Consider the following 20,121-nt stretch of genomic DNA (forward strand, 5'->3'; position numbering starts at 1 on the left):
CCTGCATATCCCCCAGCTCAGTGAAAGATACCAGCATAACCCCCCAGGCCCTGAGGAATCCCAGTCAGGAAACACTGAGTGTCACCAGGTCGGTCAGGTCCCCTGCACGGTCCTCTGCCATGTCTGGCCTATTCAGCTGCCTGGTTCCCTCTGCTTGGAGCTTCAGCCTCCACCCTGCTGGACAGACAGGCCTTAGGCCAAATCAAAGCCACTACCTATCTAGCTTGGGGAACTTGAACAAGTAAAACCACCTCAAATCTTTATATTTTTTGTAAAATCACACAAATTCCCTAAGGGAGTATAAGTCAGAACAGCCATTTTGGAAAGCCATGTGGCCTCGGGGCTGGGAGGGTTCTATTTCTCATCCCCAGTCGGATGTATCAGTGATCGCTTTATGTTGATCTTTTAAAAGTACCAATGTTTGAGTCACTCTTCTTTGTGTCCAGTACATCTCCTAATAAAAGAGCAAAGTGCAGAAATGCATGGAAGCAGGCCACCACTTGTGTAAAACAAGGGGAAAGAATAGGAACGTAGAGTTGCTTATTATGCACAGAAGAAACTTCTAGAGGGATACGCTAGCAACAGATGATGGTGTTTACCTCCTGTGAGAGAGGCGGGGACTTGGCAAACAGAAAACAGATGCTGGAGAATGACTCTTCGCTGATGTGTTTTGAGGTGTTTTTTTATTTTTTTATTTTTTTATCTGAACCATGTGACCCTTGAGTTCTCAGGCCAGTCCCCTAGTGATGGACAGCTGGTTTACGCCCTTTGGTTTTCTTCATTAACACGACAGTGAACGTCCTTATCCACTTTGCTTTATGCATCTATGTTAGATTTGTCTCGAGAATACCTAGAAAAGGGATGGCTGGCTCAGAGGATGCGAGCACCTTCCATATTGACAGGTAACTGTCAAACTGGCCCCCAAATGACCCTACCCGCTTGTTGCATACGTCAGTCTCCGCTCCCCCACGGTCTCACCGACAGTAGATGCTATTCATTTTTTCATTTCCCCTCAAAATTGATATTGTGCTGTGGTTTCTATGAGCATTTTCCTAATGCTAACAGAATCATGCCCTGAGATGGCGAGGTTGACCATCTTTTCATTCACTTTCTGGCCATTTGTGTTTCTTCATCTAGTAACGGCCTGCTTGCATCCATTACATCCTCCTAGATTGCTTATCTTTTCTTATTGATTTGCAGACCTCCTTGCACTCTGGATACTATTCTTTATCAGGGGTGTATGTTTTAAAGACTTTTCCTCCTGGTCTGTGGCTTGTCTTTGAACCTGGCGAATGGTTTCCTTGATCATACAAAAGTTTTACTTTTTTTTTTTTTTTTTTTTAGTTTTACATATTTATGTGGTCCAATCTCTCCATTCTTTCTTTCATAGCATCTGCTTTTGGAGCTTCTATTTCCTCATCTGCTAACCTGGCCTTGCAGGGTTGATACGAGGAGTGAATAAGGCATCCAGCAATGCTGAGCAAATGCTCTTAAAAATGACAAGGACAGTCATTTGGGGGGGGTCTCCCTGCCTCACCCTGCCTCCCAGCCCCCTCGCAGCCAGCAGGAGCTTTTTGAAGATAATCACTCTCCTCCTTAAAACCTTTCAGCTACCTAAAGAAATGATGCTTAAACTCCTTTAGTGGGTGAGTTCAAGGTCTCACGCACTGGGCAGGTGCGTGAATGTGTCATCGGTTGGATGGGGGCCGTGGTGACCACGCTCCACAAGGAACAGCAGAAACGCAAGCCCAGGGTTGCCAGATCCTCTGAAGAAGCTGCACATCTGTTTTTCCTAGGTGAAATCTCCCCCTGCCTTCTCCCACACACACTTAAAATTTAATGACAACTAAGTTTTTTAAGCCACTGCCAGCGTCAAGTGAGGTCTACTTATGAGTTGGATGTGGCCATCTCTACCCTCACAATCTAGCCCCAACCCACCGTTCCCGAATTGTGCCCCACTCCCTGAAGGTACATATACCTCATGCAGCTGACATGTAAGCCACACTGCACAGCTGTGGACACAGCGTGTTTTCATGAACTCTGTTTTGCACATGCTGATCTCTTGGCCTGAAATGCCCTTCCCTGCTCCTTTCCTTCCTGGACAACTCACCATTGCTCTTTGAAACTCAAGTCAGATGTCAACTTCAATTCCCCAACCCAGACAGAATTCCATGCTCCTTCCTTGAGCACCCCATCACTCATGACTCTTGGGACCAGAATTCCAAAGGAAGCAACCTGGGGTCACAGAAAGAGCCCTGGCTCGGGAGAAAGACATTCCTGGGATGAAATTCCTGCTCTGCCACGTCCCAGCAGTGCATTCTCAGGCAAGTGACTTAACCTCTCTGTGCTTCAGGTGCCCAACTGTGAGACAGAGATAATGAGCCCTATACGTGGTTGGGTTTCTGGGAAGAGAGAATGAAATGGTATAAGAGAATGACACGGCACATAGTAGGGACTTAATAATAGCTCGCGGAATGAAAGAATAAACTTTAAAAACGAACTAACAGTGCTCGCTTCGGTAGCACATATACTAACATTGGAACGATACAGAGAAGATTAGCATGGCCCCTGCACAAGGATGACACACAAATTCGTGAAGCGTTCCATATTTAAAAAAAAAAAAACGAACAAATATTTCCTCAGAATGCTCTGAACTCAGCACATGGAAAATCAGCTAATTTTCTGGAATGGAGCCTGGGGGTTATCGAAACTCCTGTGCCTGCCCTTTATTGCTGTCTCCTGATTTCAGAGAAGGCCGTGGACCACCTACCCCTCAGTGGCATGCACTCTGAGGGGCCATTCAAGCCAAGGACTGCAGAGGAGTGAGTCCCTGGAGTGTAAACTGAGGCAGACCAGCCAAAGGAAGAAGAGTGGGCACATCCAGGCCCCCGGTGTTTGGGGAGCACGGCAGCAGGCAGCAGCCCACGGGCTCAGCCCCATATCTGTATGCTCCGTGAGATCAGAGGCCTTCTTGGTCTTCAGTACTGTGTGCTCACGTCTGGCATACAATAGGTGCTCAAAAACTGTCTGTTAATTGAATGGATTATTAATTAAATAATACAAATAAGGATGCCTTTGCAAAGCATAAACTGCCATACAGATGCAGTTCCCCGTGAGCGGGGTCCCTGCCGCCTCCACGCTCAGGCCTGTGCTGGCCTGCTCCCAGGTTGGCATCCCCGGGCTGGATACTGCAGACCCACAGATGGATGGGATGGGGTTTCTGCCCCATGGAGCTCTGAATCTAGCGGAGGAGACAGATGAACAAACACACAGTTATCCTCCAACAGGAGAGAGGCCAGGACAAAAACATGGGGGGAGGCAGGGGGAGGGGGCAACAGGAGGCTGCACCTTGGCCTGGTCTCAGATCGGAACTAGAGGAGACGATAATTTGCTGAGTGAAGAAGAGGGTAGGGGAGAGGCACTCCAGGCAGAGGCAGCAGCCTGAGCAAAGGCTCAGAGGTGGGGCAGGGCAAGGTCTGTGCACAATTAAAGAGGAAAGAAAGGTTACAGCAGCCAGATCCCAAAGGGCTTTGAATATCAGAAGTCTCCAGCTTCAAAGGGAGTGTCGTTTGACCCCTCGGAGTGCGTCTGAACTGGTGTTCAGCATTTTAAAGTTGGGAGGTAGTACGTCAAACTCTGGTTTTTTAGCTTCTCTAGAAAAAAATCAGAAGATCTGGTGGGCTGAGCCAGGGCTCCTATAAAGTCTAACTCTCTGGTTCAACTTTGTCCCCCAGGCCCATTTCACTCCCTTTGCCCACAAATATTTATTCAGCAACTACTACGTGTCAGGCAATGTGCTAGTTCCTGAGGATACAACGAAGAATAAGATAGGCATAGTCATAGCCCTCATGGTACTTACATATTGGTGGGAGAGAAAGGCAATAAATGAGAACATAACATAAGGTCAGGCAGTACAAACAGCTGGGAAGGAAAAGAAAGTTACAGGACTAAAGCGTGCAATTTTAGATGGGATGGCCGGGAAGGCCTCTGTGAGGAGGAGACAGATGTGCAGGTCTAAATGCAGTGAGTGAACCAGGCCCATATAAGATGAAAGATCAACCCAGAAAAAGGAACAGCAAGTACAAAGGCCCTGCGGCCTCCTTCATCTTTTGGGTCACTTGCCTTGCCCCTTTAAGCACCTAAGTGTGAGACCCCTACTCTAGGTAATGGAGCATAATGAGTAATGGGTAAGCGGGTGTAAACCACCCCCAGATGCATGTTTCAGATAAAACATTTCTGACCAGTAGTGAGGGAGGCATGGGAAATAGGGATATGGGTGGAAGGCATTGTATGGTTTTTTCCCGTTGGAAAAAAGTAATAGGATGATAAGGAAAAGGCAGAGAAGGCTCATCGTACATGGCACATTCAAACTTGAGCCCAGGACAGAGAAGCCAAGAGTGAGAGCAGGGAAATCCCCATTTCCTTCCTCATGAGCTGCATGACCTGCCAAGCCCTGCAAAGTGGGAAGCAGGGGTGGGAGGAGAGAGACAGATAATGATAAATCTCTTGCAGCCCTGGAGCTGTTTGCTGTTGTTGTGGTTTTTTTCCCCCAAGCCTACCTGGGCTGCTGCTTTAGAAAGTCAACTGCAAAGGAAACACTCTGATGGAGTTTTGGTTTTTTGTCTCCCCATCTCCTTTCTAAGCAAAATTAAAGTGTAGATTCCTTGTCCTTTTGCCCACAAAGTAAAAGAAAAAGAGATACTATGGTTTTAAAAGAGGAGAGGAGAGAAAAACCCTACAATCTTCTACCATTCTTCTTGGCTACACCAGGGGAAGGAGGCAATTCTGCACACTGACATCATAGTCTGTGTCACGGGACATAACTTCCACCACTCAAAGCTTTACGTGCATTTCTGAAGGTACAGGGAAATGTTTAAAATCGGCTTCAATGTTCACATTGCAGTTACTAAAACCAAACAAAAGATCCTTTCCCAAGTCTGGCTGGTTCTTCTTAAATTTATCTGGGCCCCCACTACCTGATTTAAGGCAATGAGCAGATGTTTCACAGCAGGAAGCGCATTAGCTCCAGATGCCGCCGCTTTGTTCAAGACGTGCACATATATATACCGGCAGACACACACACGGAGGACTTGGGGCAGCAAACATTCGCTGCTCCCCTGGCAGCACTTGGCATGCCAGTATGGACCATTTGTAACCTCTGCCTGCAGTTCTGACAGAGAGATGAGCAGCGGGTGTAAGTAGCCAATCAGATCCCACCCCATCGTCTTCCCGTTGTCTCCTAGGTAACAAGCAAAGGGACACATCAGCTAGCTGGATACCACAGGGACTGGGACACACACACAAGATCCCCTATAAGTCCATAATCGCAGAGCCGCTAAATGTGCCTGTCAGGACCCTGGACAGTTCCCCAAAGGTATTCAATGCCTTTGGTTCCTGCGCACCCGGCAGCCGCAGCTCCTACAGCTTTCCCACCTCCGCCCCTTTACGCATGCATGCCATTCCTCTGCCGGGCATGCCTCTCCCCACTGCCATTTCCATCACTCAAAACCTTGCTCATCTTCGGATCCAGCCCAAGTCCTTGGTCAAGACTTCCGATGGTTCCCATCACAGAATAAAGTCCACGCTCCTCCCCTATGGTGATGTGGCCTTTCATGATCTGGCTCTTCCAACCTCCTCGCTCATCACTCTCCGCCCTCACTCCTTTCTCTTCCTCCAACAGGTCAAACCGGCCCTCCCCACATTATCCCCTGCAGACCAGGGCTCTGCTTGGTACTTGCTGTTTCCTCTGCCTACCCAGCTCTTCCTTCCGCTCTTGGCATGGCTGAGCTTTCTTGTTCTTTAGTCTTGGCTCAAAAGTTACCTTCTCAGAGAGGCCTCCCCTGACCCCCCTTGGCCACCCTACCTGAAGAAGTCCCCTCCCCTGGGACTCTCCACCACATCACCTTATATTCCTGTGTCGTCTTCATTACACTGCTGACTCTGAAACGATCCCATTCCTATTGACTTCTTTACTTGTTCTGTCTCCCCCATGAAAATGTACAGTCTGTTACAGCAGGGTCTTTGTTTTGTTCATGGCTGTATCCCCAGCCCCCAGAAGAGGACCCAATAAATATTTGTTGAATGAATAAAAAGTCATTTCCTCCTGGCTGCTTCTATATTTCCCCCTCTCTCTAATAAGAGAGCTGGACGTGATGACTTCTATTAAGCCTCCTGGCTAACATTCCAAGAGTCCATGAGAGAGCAGAAAGGACTGGCATAAGGAGGAAAATTAATCAGGCCACACCGTGGGAAGAACCTGCCGGTGGAGATCTGACCTTTTCCACTGGGTCACAGCGCTCTCCTCCTCTGAGTGGCCTCCCTGAAAGGAATTGGCTGCTGCTTTCAACTTCAGGTTCCCCAGGCACTGGGCACCTTGAACTTTTGTTTTCTGAGGGACTGGGAGCAACTTGAAGCTGAGGACTGGGTTTTATTTTTCTGATCCCACACAGACCAGGAAGAGCCTGGGGGAGGGGGGAGGGAGCCCTCTAGAAGCATTTACTGTAGTGAATAGAAGAGAATGTGTCGCTGCCTCAAGGTGGAGGTTCATTAGAACACAAGTCTCTCCCTCTGTCTCTCTCTCTCTGTCTCTCTCTCTCTCTCTCTCTCTCTCTCTCTCTCACACACACACACACACGCACACACACACGCTCAAAAGCATCATGAAGCTAGAATCACAGAGCTCCCCAATCGCTGTGGCTGCGTGTGTTTCTCTTCAAGGGACGTGACTACTATGTAAGGTCCTAAAAACTGTGCAGTGATCCAAACACATATGCTGTGTAAGTGTGGGCTGAGCACAACCACACTTTTGGCCAACCTCACTGGGCAAGGCTAGGAGATGGATTCAAGTAGCCACATGGTAGACACAACCCAGATTGGATCCCCCAAACCCCAGGAGTGGGGAGCCTCAAGCTGATCATTCAGAATCCAGAAACCCACCCTGAGTCCTGAGTTCTCCAATGACCGGTACACCAGATCACTTCTGAAGTGGATGTAAAGATCCAGAAAGGAAGAGCAGGATTAGTATTTCTTGAGCACCTACTACGTGCTAGGCCCTGTTAACATTGACTCTTCAAGACCACCTGCAAGGTTACCTTTCCCACTTTATGGATGAAAAAACCTGAAGCTCAGAAGAATTAAGTAGTGTGGCCAAGGTCACACAGCTGGCAAGCAGAGGGGCTCAGCTGGGAACATAAATCTGATCTCCAAGTCCACTCTTCTTTCCTCAGGGCCTTAAATTACACCACATGATAAGCAGATAAGCTGGTCTTGTTCAAAATGTCCTGCTGGCTGAAGCTCTCCTCTGAGGATGCCAGGCCTGTGCCCCTATCTCTGCATCTCTCTCTGTCACACTCAAGCTTGGATGACCTCCCACCACAAGCCTCTCATCCAGCTGGACCCACATCTACATCTCAGAGTTTCTCATGTGAGATCCAGCCCATGCGATACAATTTTCCCATGGCCCAGAGAAAGCTGGGGATTTTGTCTTTTTAAAAAAGTAATTCCCTGCTGGCACGGGTGGCTGCACCAGCCACCCTCTGATTTAGTGCTGAGGTCAAAGACCAACCTCAAGTAAGATTTTCCAAGGAAAACTCAAATGCTGGGTACCTCATGGCATTGAGGGAGGGAGAAGTGGCCTCCTCTCAAGAATGTGGCCAGTAGCAGGCAAAAGGACTGCAGGCATCACAAGACCCACACACCTTATACGTGTCACCCCTGAGCCTCGTGCACACCGACATGAATCTCAAACATGCCACCCATGCGCCTGCGTGCACACCACCCACCCACACACACACACACACACACACACACACCACCCACATGCCCCACCCATGCCACACACACATGGGGAGTGGGGAGCAGAAGCAAGAGAGCAACAACCTTCCTCTCAGGACATCACAGCCCCCACTTCTGAGCCTGCTCTGGGCTGTGCGCTGCACCCCGGCCAAGAGGCCAAGACTTCACTTCACCCTCCCTAGGCCCTCCCCTTACAGACACAGAAAGTGAGCCTCGGAGAGAGGGAATGACTTGTCCGAGAGCACAGAGCACGCCTGCGGCTGACTGCCGCATTCTCTGAAGGTTGGTGATGGGCACCTGGCTCTGCAAGATTTCCTTCTTCATTTACTCCACTCCTTGGGGGCAGCTCCACTGAGTAGAGGTCCTCCTTGTGCAGCCCTTCTCAATTTACTCCACTCCTTGACTGGCAGCCCTGTCCATCTGCCTCCTCACTCACCGGAAAGGAAGGAAACCTGGGCACCCCCTGTGCAGGAGTTACACACCCGACTTAGCCTTGGGAACAGGACAGGAGGGGCAGGCACCCGCTCTCGCTGTCCTCCTCCTCCCTTCCCCCCATGCCCCAAACAGGAGCTTCTGGCCTCGTTTGGAAATGGATCCTTTCCCATGAAGTGAGCCAGGCCCAGCTCGGGGGGCAGATGGGAAGGGGGGTGGGGGACTGGCACTACCAAAATCTTGCCGGTAACATAGACTTAGGTTCACCGCCCAGCTTTACCGCCTACTGCCTGTGTGACCTTGCGCAAGAGGCATTCTCTCTGAAGCTCAGGGCCCTCACCTGTAAGGTGGAAAGAATAGCGCCCTCCTGAGGCGTAGAAGTGAAGGTTAAAGACAGAGGCGGAAGCGAGGGCCTGGGTACACAGTGCCCACTGCCTGTAAGTCCGCCATCGTGCCCAGTAAGTGAGCAGAGGGTGGGCAGCTGCCATCCCCACCTCACTCTGCCCCCGACGCGGTGCTGGCAAATCTCAATCAGCACCGAAGCCGAACTTCCCTCAGCGGTGGCAGGACCTGGGCGCGGGTCCTTCTTCTTCCTCCCTCCGCGGCCAGCGGCTCAGACGACGACAGGTAAGCAGTGGAGCAGCCCCGGAGGCGGCCGGGCGGAGGGGGCTGCGCCGCAGCGCTGCTGCAGGGCCAGGCCGCGCAGGGGGCAGTGCGGCCGGGTCCACGCCCGCCCCGCCCCCGCTCCCGCCTCTGGCCTCTTTGCAACTTTGAGGAACTGCAGACTCCGGGGTCGCGGCGGGGTTGTTGCAGGGCGTGGGAAGGAAAGTTGGGTCCCAGCGACTGCAGCCTCGGGATCCCAAGGCCCCCGCCGTGAGCGCCCGCACACTCGAAGCGCCGGCGAACTCTCGGGGGGCGAGGAGGCACGCGGTCGCCGAGCCGGCCCCGGCCGGTCCTGGAGCGTCCAGAGCCTTCGCCGCAGCCCCGCGCGGTCGCACTGCCCGGGTCCCACCTCCGCGCGCCTCGCGCAGCCCCCTTGCCGGCTTCCCCCGGCCCGGCTGCGCTCCGCACCGCATTTCCTGCGGTGACCCTTCGAGCTCCCCGCTTAAGGCGCTCCGCTCCCGCGCCTCGGAGGCAGGCGGACGCCCGGCCCCTCGCCTCCCGCGGGACCCTCCGCGGACGCCCGCAGTCAGCCCCGCGCTGGGCCCGCCCTCCGCGCCCAGCGCCTCACCGCGCCCAGCGCCTCACCGCGCCGGTGCTAACCGGCCTGGGCGGCGGCCGCGTCCTACCTTCGTCCGGCAGCCGCTGCAGGCAGAGCGCGAGGTTCCTCCGCCAGCCCCGCATCCCCGCGGCCGCCCTGCGGCCCGGCCCGGCCTCGCCAGCCCAGCCCCGGCCCCGGCCCCGCCCCCGCCGGGCCCGGCGGCGCAGCGCAGCGCTGGGGAGGGCCGCGGGCCCAGAGCGCGGCGGGCATGGGCGGCTGCCGAGGGTCGTGGGGCCCGGGCGGCCGCCAGGCGCTCGGCTCAGCTCCGGAGCCCGCGGCTGAGCAGACGCTGCCAGAGAGCGCGCGCTTTCCCGGGCGCGGGGGCGGGGCGGCGGGCGCGGGCGGGGGCGGCGCGGAGCGAGACCGTGGGGTACCTGCAGCTGCTTGAGCCCGCTCTCCCGGCGAGTCTCCCACTGCCCAGCACACAGCACGTCCCAATAACGCTAATTACCACGAATTAGTTAATGAACGAGCGAAACAATGAATGGTTAAATAAATGGGTGAATATGTGAGGGAATGAATGAGAGAATGAATGAGTTGAATAAGCAGGTGTATGGATGAGTGTGAAAATGGTGTCGGAATGAATGAATGAATAACTGAGTGACTGAATGAATGAGTTAGTGAATTGACGTATGATTTATGTAAATTAACGAGCGAATAAATGGGTGAAGGAACATGTAAATAAATGACCGAGTAAATGAATGAATGGGTGAATCAATGAGTGAGGGAGTGCTCCCAGGCCTGTACGAGGCCTGTACGAGGCAAAGGACCTTCCACAGGAGCCCTCACCCCTGCCCTGAGAGTGGGGTGTTCCAGTTGCATCTTGCAGAGGAGGCACAGGTGGCTCAGAGAGGGCAGGGCCTGTCCGTGGAGCCAGCAAAGGCTGGAGGCTGGTGGTGAGGAGGTCTGTCTGTCTGCAGGCTTTGTCCACTGAACCCCATCACAGTTCCCCTCCATCAGCACAGCAGCCACTGAGCTCACCAGGTCTCAGAGGCTCTGAGGAAGAACAGGCAGGGAAGGGGCACAGGGGGTCCTATCCTTGGAAGTCAGATTTGCTTCTTCCGTTAGAATGGGATGGGGGGGAGGTGTGTGAGCCATCCAGAAAAAGGAGTACTACACAGCTATAAAAAAGGAGGAAGGTACTCTTTGGAAGAGGGCAAAGTGAAGTACGTGTTTATAATGTGAGCAGAACAAAGGGGGGTAGGCTCTACCTTCATGTTTCCTCTAGTGTGTGGAAAATTATCTCCAGTGGACACACCGATGCCCTTGGCAAGGGGAGTCAGGTGGCTGGGGGCACGTGGGAGAGACTCGATTTTCATTGAATCCTCTTTTGTGCCTCTTGAAATTTTGAACCCTGGAGAGGCATTACCGATCTAAAATATAAAGTTTTTAAATAAATTAAATTTTATGACAGTATGAAAAAGCATTTGTACCTCAGGAAATGCTGCCTCCCCGCTGCCCAATCAAGTAAGCCTATTTGCCTGGATGCCCTCCCTCCCACCTCCTGCTCTGGGAGGGAGAGGGTCTTGCTAGCCAACAGCAGAGTGAAATATGAACGTGGGGGTCAGTGTAGAGCACGCTACCATCCATGAGTGCTGGGAGGAAAACAACTGGCCTCTCTTTGGATCTTGGGTTAGTCTGTTTTTAGCCAGGTTTCCTTGGGCAAACGACTTTATCTCTTTGAGCCTTAGATTCCCCACCTGCAAACTAGGGACCATCATATAGTCCTAACAGGATCCAGGAAAGCTGGAGCCAGGTGCTTGTATTCCAAAAGGGAGTCCAATGGTGGAACCCCAGGCATCTTGATCCTGTCAGTGAAGCCACCTAAACTTTGGCCTTCAGAAGTACCCCTTCTGTAAGGTAAGGGTGGGCTCTTATGTGATCTTAGATCCCCGATACGTCCGCAAGGTTGGTATAATTAGCCCATTTTACAAAGGAGGGCAATGTGGCCCAGAGAGCTTCAGTGTCTTTCCCAAGGTCACACAGCCAGGAGTTGGCAGACGGGCATTCAAACCCATATCTGCCCAGCTCCAAACGCCCCCAGACAGCGCTGCCCACACAGTCTATCTGATATACCTATTGCCTATTTGTGCTCCTAAGACCCTCAGACGGGTCACATCCCAGCCCCGTATTAATCCTGAATTATTAATCACTTCACTAAGTAGGGTGCAGGCCCAGGGGATTGGGGCGAGGGACGGGCACGTCAGTACGCAGGCCCGTGTTTGCAGAGTGCTGACTCCACAACTTGTCTTAATGGCCGTGAGCTTTTGACGAGGAAGTGAGTCTCCCCCGGCAGCAGAACTGTGAATCACTGCTGTCTGCGTCCGGACTGATGGCCTCAGAGTCAGGATGCCCGCTGCTCAGAGGATGTCGGGGCTGGGATCACTGATGGGAGAGGCAAAGGTGCCAGCGCCCAGGTCAGGAGGCTCTGACAGAAAAGGTCAGTTAGGAGGGCAGGGCAGAGGCCTGGTACCCCTCCGGTGGCGGGAGAGAGGAAGAGGAGTGATACGAGGACGATGGGCCATGTGAGCGAGGGGAGAGTGTTCCAGTCACCTACTGCTGCATAGAAGGCCGCTCTAAACTTAAGTGGCATAAAGCAACCATGTTATCATGGTTGTGAGTTCTACGGGTCAGGAACTTGGGCAGGACGCATGGAATGTCTCAGCTCCATGGTATCTGGGCCTCAGCTGGGAAGGCTGGGGGCTGGAATCATCTGGTGGCTTCCTGCCTTGCTGGTGCCCGAGCTGGAATGCCTCCCTGTGGCCTGGGATTCCTCACGGCATGGCGGCCTCAGGGCAGCTGAACTTCTCACGCGGGGCTCAGAGGTCCCAGAGCAAGTGTGCCAGCAGCACAGGTGGAAACCGCTCCACTTTCACGACCCTGCGTCAGAAGTCACGAGCATCACTTCCTGCTAATCCTCGAAGCAGTCACAAGCCTCCCGAATTCCAGGCACAGACTCCCCCTCTTGTGGGAGGAATGTCAAAGCATTTGCGAGTATTTCCGAAACCCACAGAAGGCAAAAAATGTCAGAGGAAAGAAGAGGAGGAAGAGTAATAGAAGAAATCCTATTAACTGAAGGAGAAGAAGGAGAAAAAGTAATAGGGATGAGGAAGAGTCGCGGAGGAAATCGTTTGCCAGGAGGAGTGATCAGAGTAGTAGTAATAGGAAGAGGAGTGATGCTTGGAGAGGTAACATTAAGGACAGTGACAAGAAAAACAGTAGCAGCCTGAACAGGAGGAACTGTAGTAGGAATGGGACGGTTAAAATAGGAGAGGCCATTATACCTGGGGCGGTGGGGAGAGGAGAAAGCGAAGTTGTGCAAACAGCAGGGCAATATGTGGGGAGTCATGCAAGGAAATAGTCATAAGAATGGCAGCAGATGAATGAATAACCTTGCAACGTAATGGGACGAGAGGAGGGAGGTAGTAGTCATGGGACGTTGTAAGCAGAGGAGTAGAAGACGGAAGAGGAGCAATAGTGTGGGAGAAATGAATGCGTGATGAGGGCGGGAGCAGCTGTAACGGCAGGTGGTTTAGGACCCAGAAGCCTCTGCAAACAGGTGCCTGGTTTCAGATCCACCTCCAAACTGCGTGGCCTCTGGGGAGTTTCTGAACCTCACCTCAGTTTTCTTATCAGTAAAATGGGCATGGCGATACTTATCACGCCTCCCTGATGAGGCTGTTGTGCGGGTTGATGAGTTAATTTGTGTAAAGCATTTCGTGCCTGGCTCACACGCGGCCTGTGTAAGTGTTAGCTACTGTTACTGGTTCTGTTAGGACCACGGAAATGGCAGAGGTATCCCGAGCCAACGACAGTCGCTGCAGGGGGGCCTGTCAGGGAAGCGGGACCAGCAGAATGAGGACTGTAAGCCCTGCCACGAAGAACAAGTCAGGGGCAGAATTCAGCCAAGGTCACTCACCAAGGGGTGGCACCCAGGCCGCACCCAGGCCTCCAGGCCGCGGGCCAGGGCTCTCTGGGGAGAAGGAGAGAAGGTTTGGGTCCAGCTGCTCAGGGCTGGTGCCCTAGAACATTCTTGACCCCAGACTCTGCCTGCACTTCCTGGGAACCGGCCAATCTCTGGTGCGGGGCAGGCACAATCTGATCCGGTGAAGCAGGGGGGCTGAGCAAACCACCCAGCTGCAGGAAGGAACTATTACTACTTATCTTTCTCTTTAGCGTTGAAAATATAAAGAAAGTAAGCTTTACTGGTATTTAGTACATGGATTGAGCATGGCACATATATTTAATTTATAGGTATGTACATATCTAGGGGGTACATGCTCCCAAATTGTTTTACCAAAAGCGGGTGAGACCACAAAATTCAGAGAACCGTGTGTGAAGGTAATCATACCCCAGCCAGTCAGCCCTCCGGGGAGTTTGCGTGGAGTCACGCCCTAACAATTGCTCTGCAATTACTGCAGGGCCCCAGCAGGGCTCCGAGCGCCTGTCCAAGGCCTCTCTGGGCCTTGCTTCTCTTTCTAAGCCCTGAGTCTAGGGCTGGGCTCCCCATCGTCCTGAGCTTTTCCTTCACTCCTTCCCTGATTGCCGCCATCAAAAAATTGGCATTCTACATTTTTATATGTCCTTCCCCTTCCGAGAAAATAATCCAAATATTTCCAGACGGACTGCCAGGACACAGCATTGGGCACTGGAAAAAGCACAAGCTTCTGAGTCACCCAGGCCTAGGTTCAAATCCCAGGTCCGCTCAGTGGATCCTTGCCGAGCACCTACTATGTGCAAGGCACTGCACTTTGTGCAGGCGTAGATCAGCCACTTGGACAAAATCTTTGCTCTTACAGCTTGAATCCTAAGAGAACAGCTGATTTGCTGCATGACCTCAGGCAGGGTCACTGTACCTCTCTGAGTCTCAGTTTACTCACGTGTGAAGTGCGGCTCATAACCCCCAACCTTGCAGTTTGGCTGTGATGAAAGGAGGTCTGGAGTCTGGGGCATTCGAGGGATGTCATCTCAGGGGCCTAGACCTGGAAGGAACCTCAGCCCAGCCCTCTATTCTGCAGCTATTGAGAAAAGCAGATGAGTGATGGGTAGTGACTTGTCCAAGGTCGCTCGGTGAGGTGGGGGCAGAGCAAGAATGGCCCCGGGGTCATCTGTTGTCCTTCTTTCCTCCAGTCTCAGGCTCTCTGCCTGGTCCAGCCAGGACTGAGGCCCATCATATTCCAGGGCAGAAGAAAGCACTTTGCTTCTGCGGACTTCTTACTTCTCACTCCACCCCTGAGGGGTCATGGGGGAAACGTACCCCGGCTCCTCTGGAGAAACAGCAACTTCAAGTGTCTGGGCTGGAAAAACCCGTGGGAGCCCCAGGCAGTCCAGCCTTTGAGTCACATGGAGAAAACTATTCTTTAAATACCAGTCCAGATCCATCCACTTCTCTACAAGTGACCCAATTGCATTCCTTTTTATGGCTGAGTAATATTCCATTGTATATAGATACCACAGGATCTAGAGACTGTCATACAGAGTGAAGTAAGTCAGAAAGAGAAAAACAAATATCGTATATTAACGCATATATGTGGAACCTAGAAAAATGGTACAGATGAACCGGTTTGCAGGGCGGAAACTGAGACACAGATGTAGAGAACAAATGTATGGACACCAAGGGGGGAAGCGGCGGGAGGTGGTGGTGGGATGAACTGGGAGATTGGGATTGACATGTATACACTAATATGTATAAAATGGATAACTAATAAGAACCTGCTGTATAAAAAAATAAATAAAATTCTAAAATGCAAAAAAAAGCAAAAAACAAAAAACCAGTCCAGCCTCAGATGCTCAGGGAAGAGGCCCAGCACAGTGTGGGGAAGGGTGAGGAGACACGTGCAGGACCAGGAGCTCAGCTCCAACCACAAACCGGCACATCTTACCCAGCAAAACCAAAGCCGGATCCCTGTCCCACCCTTTTGTCCGAAGACGAGTCGGCGGGCATGCTTTCACCCTTCCTCTGGCTACAGGGGCTCATCAAAGGATGATTTCATTGAATCCACAGAGGACTCTACTCCAGAGCCCTGGGATATATAATTTTCTCCATCTTGATACATTTGCAGGGATGTTTTACACCCTAAGATTGGGGGACCAGGAAACTGCCTTCCTTGCCTGACCCTCAATCCAGGTCAGTGTCTATGGGCTTGGACTAAACGTCTCCAGAGAAATGTCTTTAAATGAGCAGATTCCATACTTGAGATGTGGCCAGAACTGCCCCAAACCATCTCGGTTTGCCCTGTCACGTTTGCACAGTTAGGGCTTTTGTTTGTTTGTTTTATAAATTTATGTATTTATTTATTTATTTTTTGGCTGTGTTGGGTCTTTGTTGCTGTGTGTGGGCTTTCTCTAGTTGCAGTGAGCGGGGGCTACTCTTCGTTGCGGTGCGCGGGCTTCTCATTGTCGTGGCTTCTCTTGTTGCAGAGCACGGGCTCTAGGCACGCGGGATTCAGTAGCTGTGGCATGTGGGCTCAGTAGTTGTGGCACGCGGGCTTAGTTGCTCCCTGGCATGTGGGATCATCTCAGGCCAGGAAGCAAACCCGTGTCCCCTGTATTGGCAGGCAGATTCTTAAGCACTGCGCCACCAGGGAAGCTCTGTTTGTTTGTCTGTTTGTTTGTTTAAACCAATCATTGTCTCTTCTTGAAAAACCATGAGAAGGGAAGATATTAATCGCTCCATTCCATATGTAGCTTGTATAAGAGGGCTGCACAGGCATCCAGGACTCGAGGGGTCAAGATCCTAGACAGAGGGCAGCTTACTGAGATGAGCCCAACATTCTCCGTTGGGTCATCTGCACGGTGGGGGGAGGTGGAGAAGCCAAATGAGCTCTAAGTAGTTTCCTGGGGCTTACTAGACAAAGTTCGAAGTTCGGGCTACCAAAGCCACCAAGACTTGAAGATCCTAGAGAGAAGGGGGGCACAGAGAAGTAAGCCCAACCCTCACTACCAGTTTTTCCCGCAGGCATTTGCTACTGAAAAGCAGAATTGAACTGTTCTCCAGTCTCACAGCACTTAGGAGACAAACTTGCAGTTTGGAGCCCATCAGAGAGGAGAAGCTCTAGGAACCATCCAGGGTTTTCGTTGGGACCATGGCAGGGGAGGAGGGGATTATAGCCCAGGAGTAAGGGGGAACCACAGGTAGGTCAAGACGTACAAATATAGCAACCCAGACTTGTATCAGCTGAGCCCCTGATGAGATTAAGGCAATATATCCTAACTCTAGCTATGTCACAGGAAAGGACAAGTATTCTCTGGAGGAAGCTAACATCATGAAGACCCTCTTCAATTTCTCATGCACGGTGTCTGGCATTCAATTTTAAAAAATTGTTTTAAACCAGACACACCAATAAGCGGAACCAAAATGAAAAAAAATAGCCAATAGAAATAGAACCAAAGGTGACCCAGATTTCAGTGTCATCAGCTGTGGACGTTAAAACAACTGTGATTGATATGTTCAAGAATACGTAACAAATGCTGAATTTCACCAGAGAATTGGAATCTATAAGAAATAACCAACTGGAAATTCAATAACTGAAAAACACAATCACTAAAATCAAGAACTCAGTGGATGGGTTTACAGGTGATTGAGTGCCTCTGAAGAGAGGATTTGTGAATTGGAAGATAGATCAGTAGAAATATGTAGAAAAATATTTCCAATATAAAAAACAAAAATGATGGAAAATACAGCAAAGAGATGTACGGCACACAGTGAGAAGGTTTAACGTACATGAACTGGAGTCCCAGAAGACTAAGAGAAGTATAATGGGACAGAAGCAAAAGTCCTGATAATGATCAAGAATTTTCCAAAACTGATAAAAAGACATCAAGCCATAGTTCCAATAAATGTTACAAACCCAAAGCAGGATAAATGTAAGACAAACAACACCTAAGCCCGTATGAGTAAAAGTGCAAAAATCCAAAGGCAAAAAAGAAACAAGCAGAAAAGACATAAAAGCAGTCACAGGAAAAAAGACGCATTACCTTCAAAGCAACAGCGGTCAGACTGACAGTTAACTTCTTAACAGAAACATTGGAAGGTGGAAGGCAATGGATGGCATCTTTAAAGTACTGACAGAAATCAACTACCAACCTAAAATTCTGTACACAGAGAAAAGATCCTTCCAAAAGAAGGCAAAATAAAGACACATACAACTGAGAGAGATGTTACCCACAGACCACACTAAGAGAAATTCTATAGGGAGTTCTCCAAGCAGAAGGTAAATAATCCCACATGGAAATAGGAACATGCAGAAAGAAATGAAGGGTAAATTTGGAGTAAATTGAAATGGAACTTGACTGCACAAAAAAGCTATAATGTTTTCTGGGGTTTAAAATACATGTAGCATTAAAATGCATGAAAACAACGGACCAGGTAAAATACTGTGAGGTCCTAGCATGATCTCCAATGTGATAAAAGTACTAATTTACACTGGACTCTACTAAGGATGCATGTCATAATATTGAGGGTGACCACTAAATTAATCAGCAAAGAATATACACCTAATAATCTAACAGAGGGGGAAATGAAATAATAAAAATTTCTTGATTAGTCCAAGACAAGGAGAGAGGAAACAAAACATAAAATGGGTGGTACAGATGGAAAACAAATGTTGACATTGTAGATGTAAAATAGAATCAATGCAACAGATACTGTAAAAGTACTTACTAAGTGCAGGACTGTGCTCAGTGCAAGACACACAGACAATTAAATCACAGTCGCTTCCACCATGCTATTTAGTTGGGATTTTAAGGAGAGGGAGCAATCTGTCATCTCCTGTTGAAATTCAAGGGAGCCTTCATGAAGACGGTGGCATTTGAACTGGGCCTTTAAGGATGGGAAAGATTTTTCACAAGAGGTAGAGCAGGCTTGGTAGGAGGACATGGGCAATGTGGGCAAATGGCCAGTGGCAGTAAGGAGCCCTGGGTGTCAGAGGAGCAGAACAGTGTGGATGGGGCAGAATGTTTACACATGTGACTCATAGGAGAGAAAATAATGAAGACCTGTTGGGCCAGATGAGGAGTAGCCTTCAGTCCAGCCCAGGGAGTAAAGACTACATTTCCAAACCATGAAAACAAATAGCTGGAAGGAGGCATCGAGTTCATCTAGTCAACCTTCCCATTTTACAGATGAGCAAATTGAGACTTGTAAGCTCAACTATTAAGCTTTCTTAGTACAAGTATAACACGGACTGATGTGGGTTTTTGAGACCTCATTCTTGTGGCCCTTGGGGAGGATGGATTGGAGAGGCAAGATCAGAGGCAGGGAGACCAATGAGGGCTGTGTGATGGTCCAAGTGAGGGTGAGGGGCCCTGCCCTGGGGCAGGGATCCTGGAGATGGCTGAAGGGGAAGAGGCACATATAGGTGACATTGTGTGATGTGGCCGTGCTCCAGCAATGAAGGCTGGCTGAAAACCCCATGTGAATGAGTCAGGGTTCTCCAGTGAACCAATAGGGTGTGTGTGTGTGTGTGTGTGTGTGTGTGTGTGTGTGTGTACATACATACATAGATATAGATATTGATATATAGATATATTGACATAGATAGATAGAGATAGAGAGATTTATTATAAGAAATTGGCTGACGTGATTTTGGAGACTGAGAAGTCTAGACCAAGGAAAGCTAATGTTGTAAGTTCCAGTCCGAGTCCTAAGGCTGGAGAAGACCAGTGTCCCAGCTCAAAGACTGGCAGAGAGAAAGGATTCTTTCTTACTTAGCCTTTTATTCTATTCAGGCCTCCAGTGGACTGGGTGAGGGCCACCCACACTGGGGAAGGCAAGCTGCTTTACTCAGTCTACTGATTCAGATGTTACTCTCATCCAGAGACACCCGCACAGACGCACCCAGGATAATGTTTGACCAAATATCTGGGTGCCCTAAGGCCAGCCAAGCTGACACGTGAAGGTAACCGTCACGCCACGTTAGCCATAGGCCCCTCTACCCAGCACACTTAAGGAGAGGCCAGCCTAGGCCAGAACACTCAGTGTGCAATCATGTCCCCGAACTCAGGATGATGGCACTGTGAACCTTCTGGGGAAAGGAACTAGCATTCATCAAGCCTCTGGCAAGTTTGCGCCAGGCTAAGCACCATGGCCAAGAGTGATCTCATTTAACGCTCCTGATCACCCTCAGAGGAGGGTTTCTGCTTTTTCCTTTGCAGCGGAGGGAACTGAATCCCAGGGAGGCAAAGTGTGGCAGAGCTGGAGCCCCAGCCTGACTACTGCCAGGCTCACACTGGTCCGCAGCATCAACCAGGGTTACAAATGACTCGACCCAAATGTATTAATTACAGGAACATTAGCTGCTGTACCCAACAGACCCCCAAATGCATAGTGGCTCAAATATGATATAAGCTTATGTCTCACTCATGTGAAGTCCAAAACCACCTTCTCCATGCAGTGATTCAGAGATCAAGTTTCTTCTGTGTTGTGACCCCACCATCTCCACATGGTTATGTACATTGAGCTGGTGAAAAGGGAAACAGGAGTCAGGGACGTTTGAGAGGCCTGGAAGAGGCTTACATCACATAATATAGACAGAGATATATTCTTTTTGTTGCACATATATACAATGGAATATTACTCAGCCATAAAAGGAAACAAAATCGAGTTATTTGTAGTGAGGTGGATGGACCTAGAG

At 50.4% G+C, this 20,121-nt stretch overlaps 1 non-coding gene across 1 annotated transcript; it reads left to right on the forward strand.

Moving 5' to 3' along the window:
- The first annotated feature begins 2,506 nt into the window (after positions 1-2,506).
- On the forward strand, positions 2,507-2,613 carry LOC112064972 (U6 spliceosomal RNA). Its single transcript, XR_002891761.1, has one exon. It is a non-coding gene; the product is annotated as a U6 spliceosomal RNA (small nuclear RNA).
- Positions 2,614-20,121: the final 17,508 nt, after the last annotated feature.

Source organism: Physeter macrocephalus, chromosome 18 (genome assembly GCF_002837175.3).
Source record: "Physeter macrocephalus isolate SW-GA chromosome 18, ASM283717v5, whole genome shotgun sequence".
Taxonomy (NCBI): Eukaryota; Metazoa; Chordata; class Mammalia; order Artiodactyla; family Physeteridae; genus Physeter; species Physeter macrocephalus.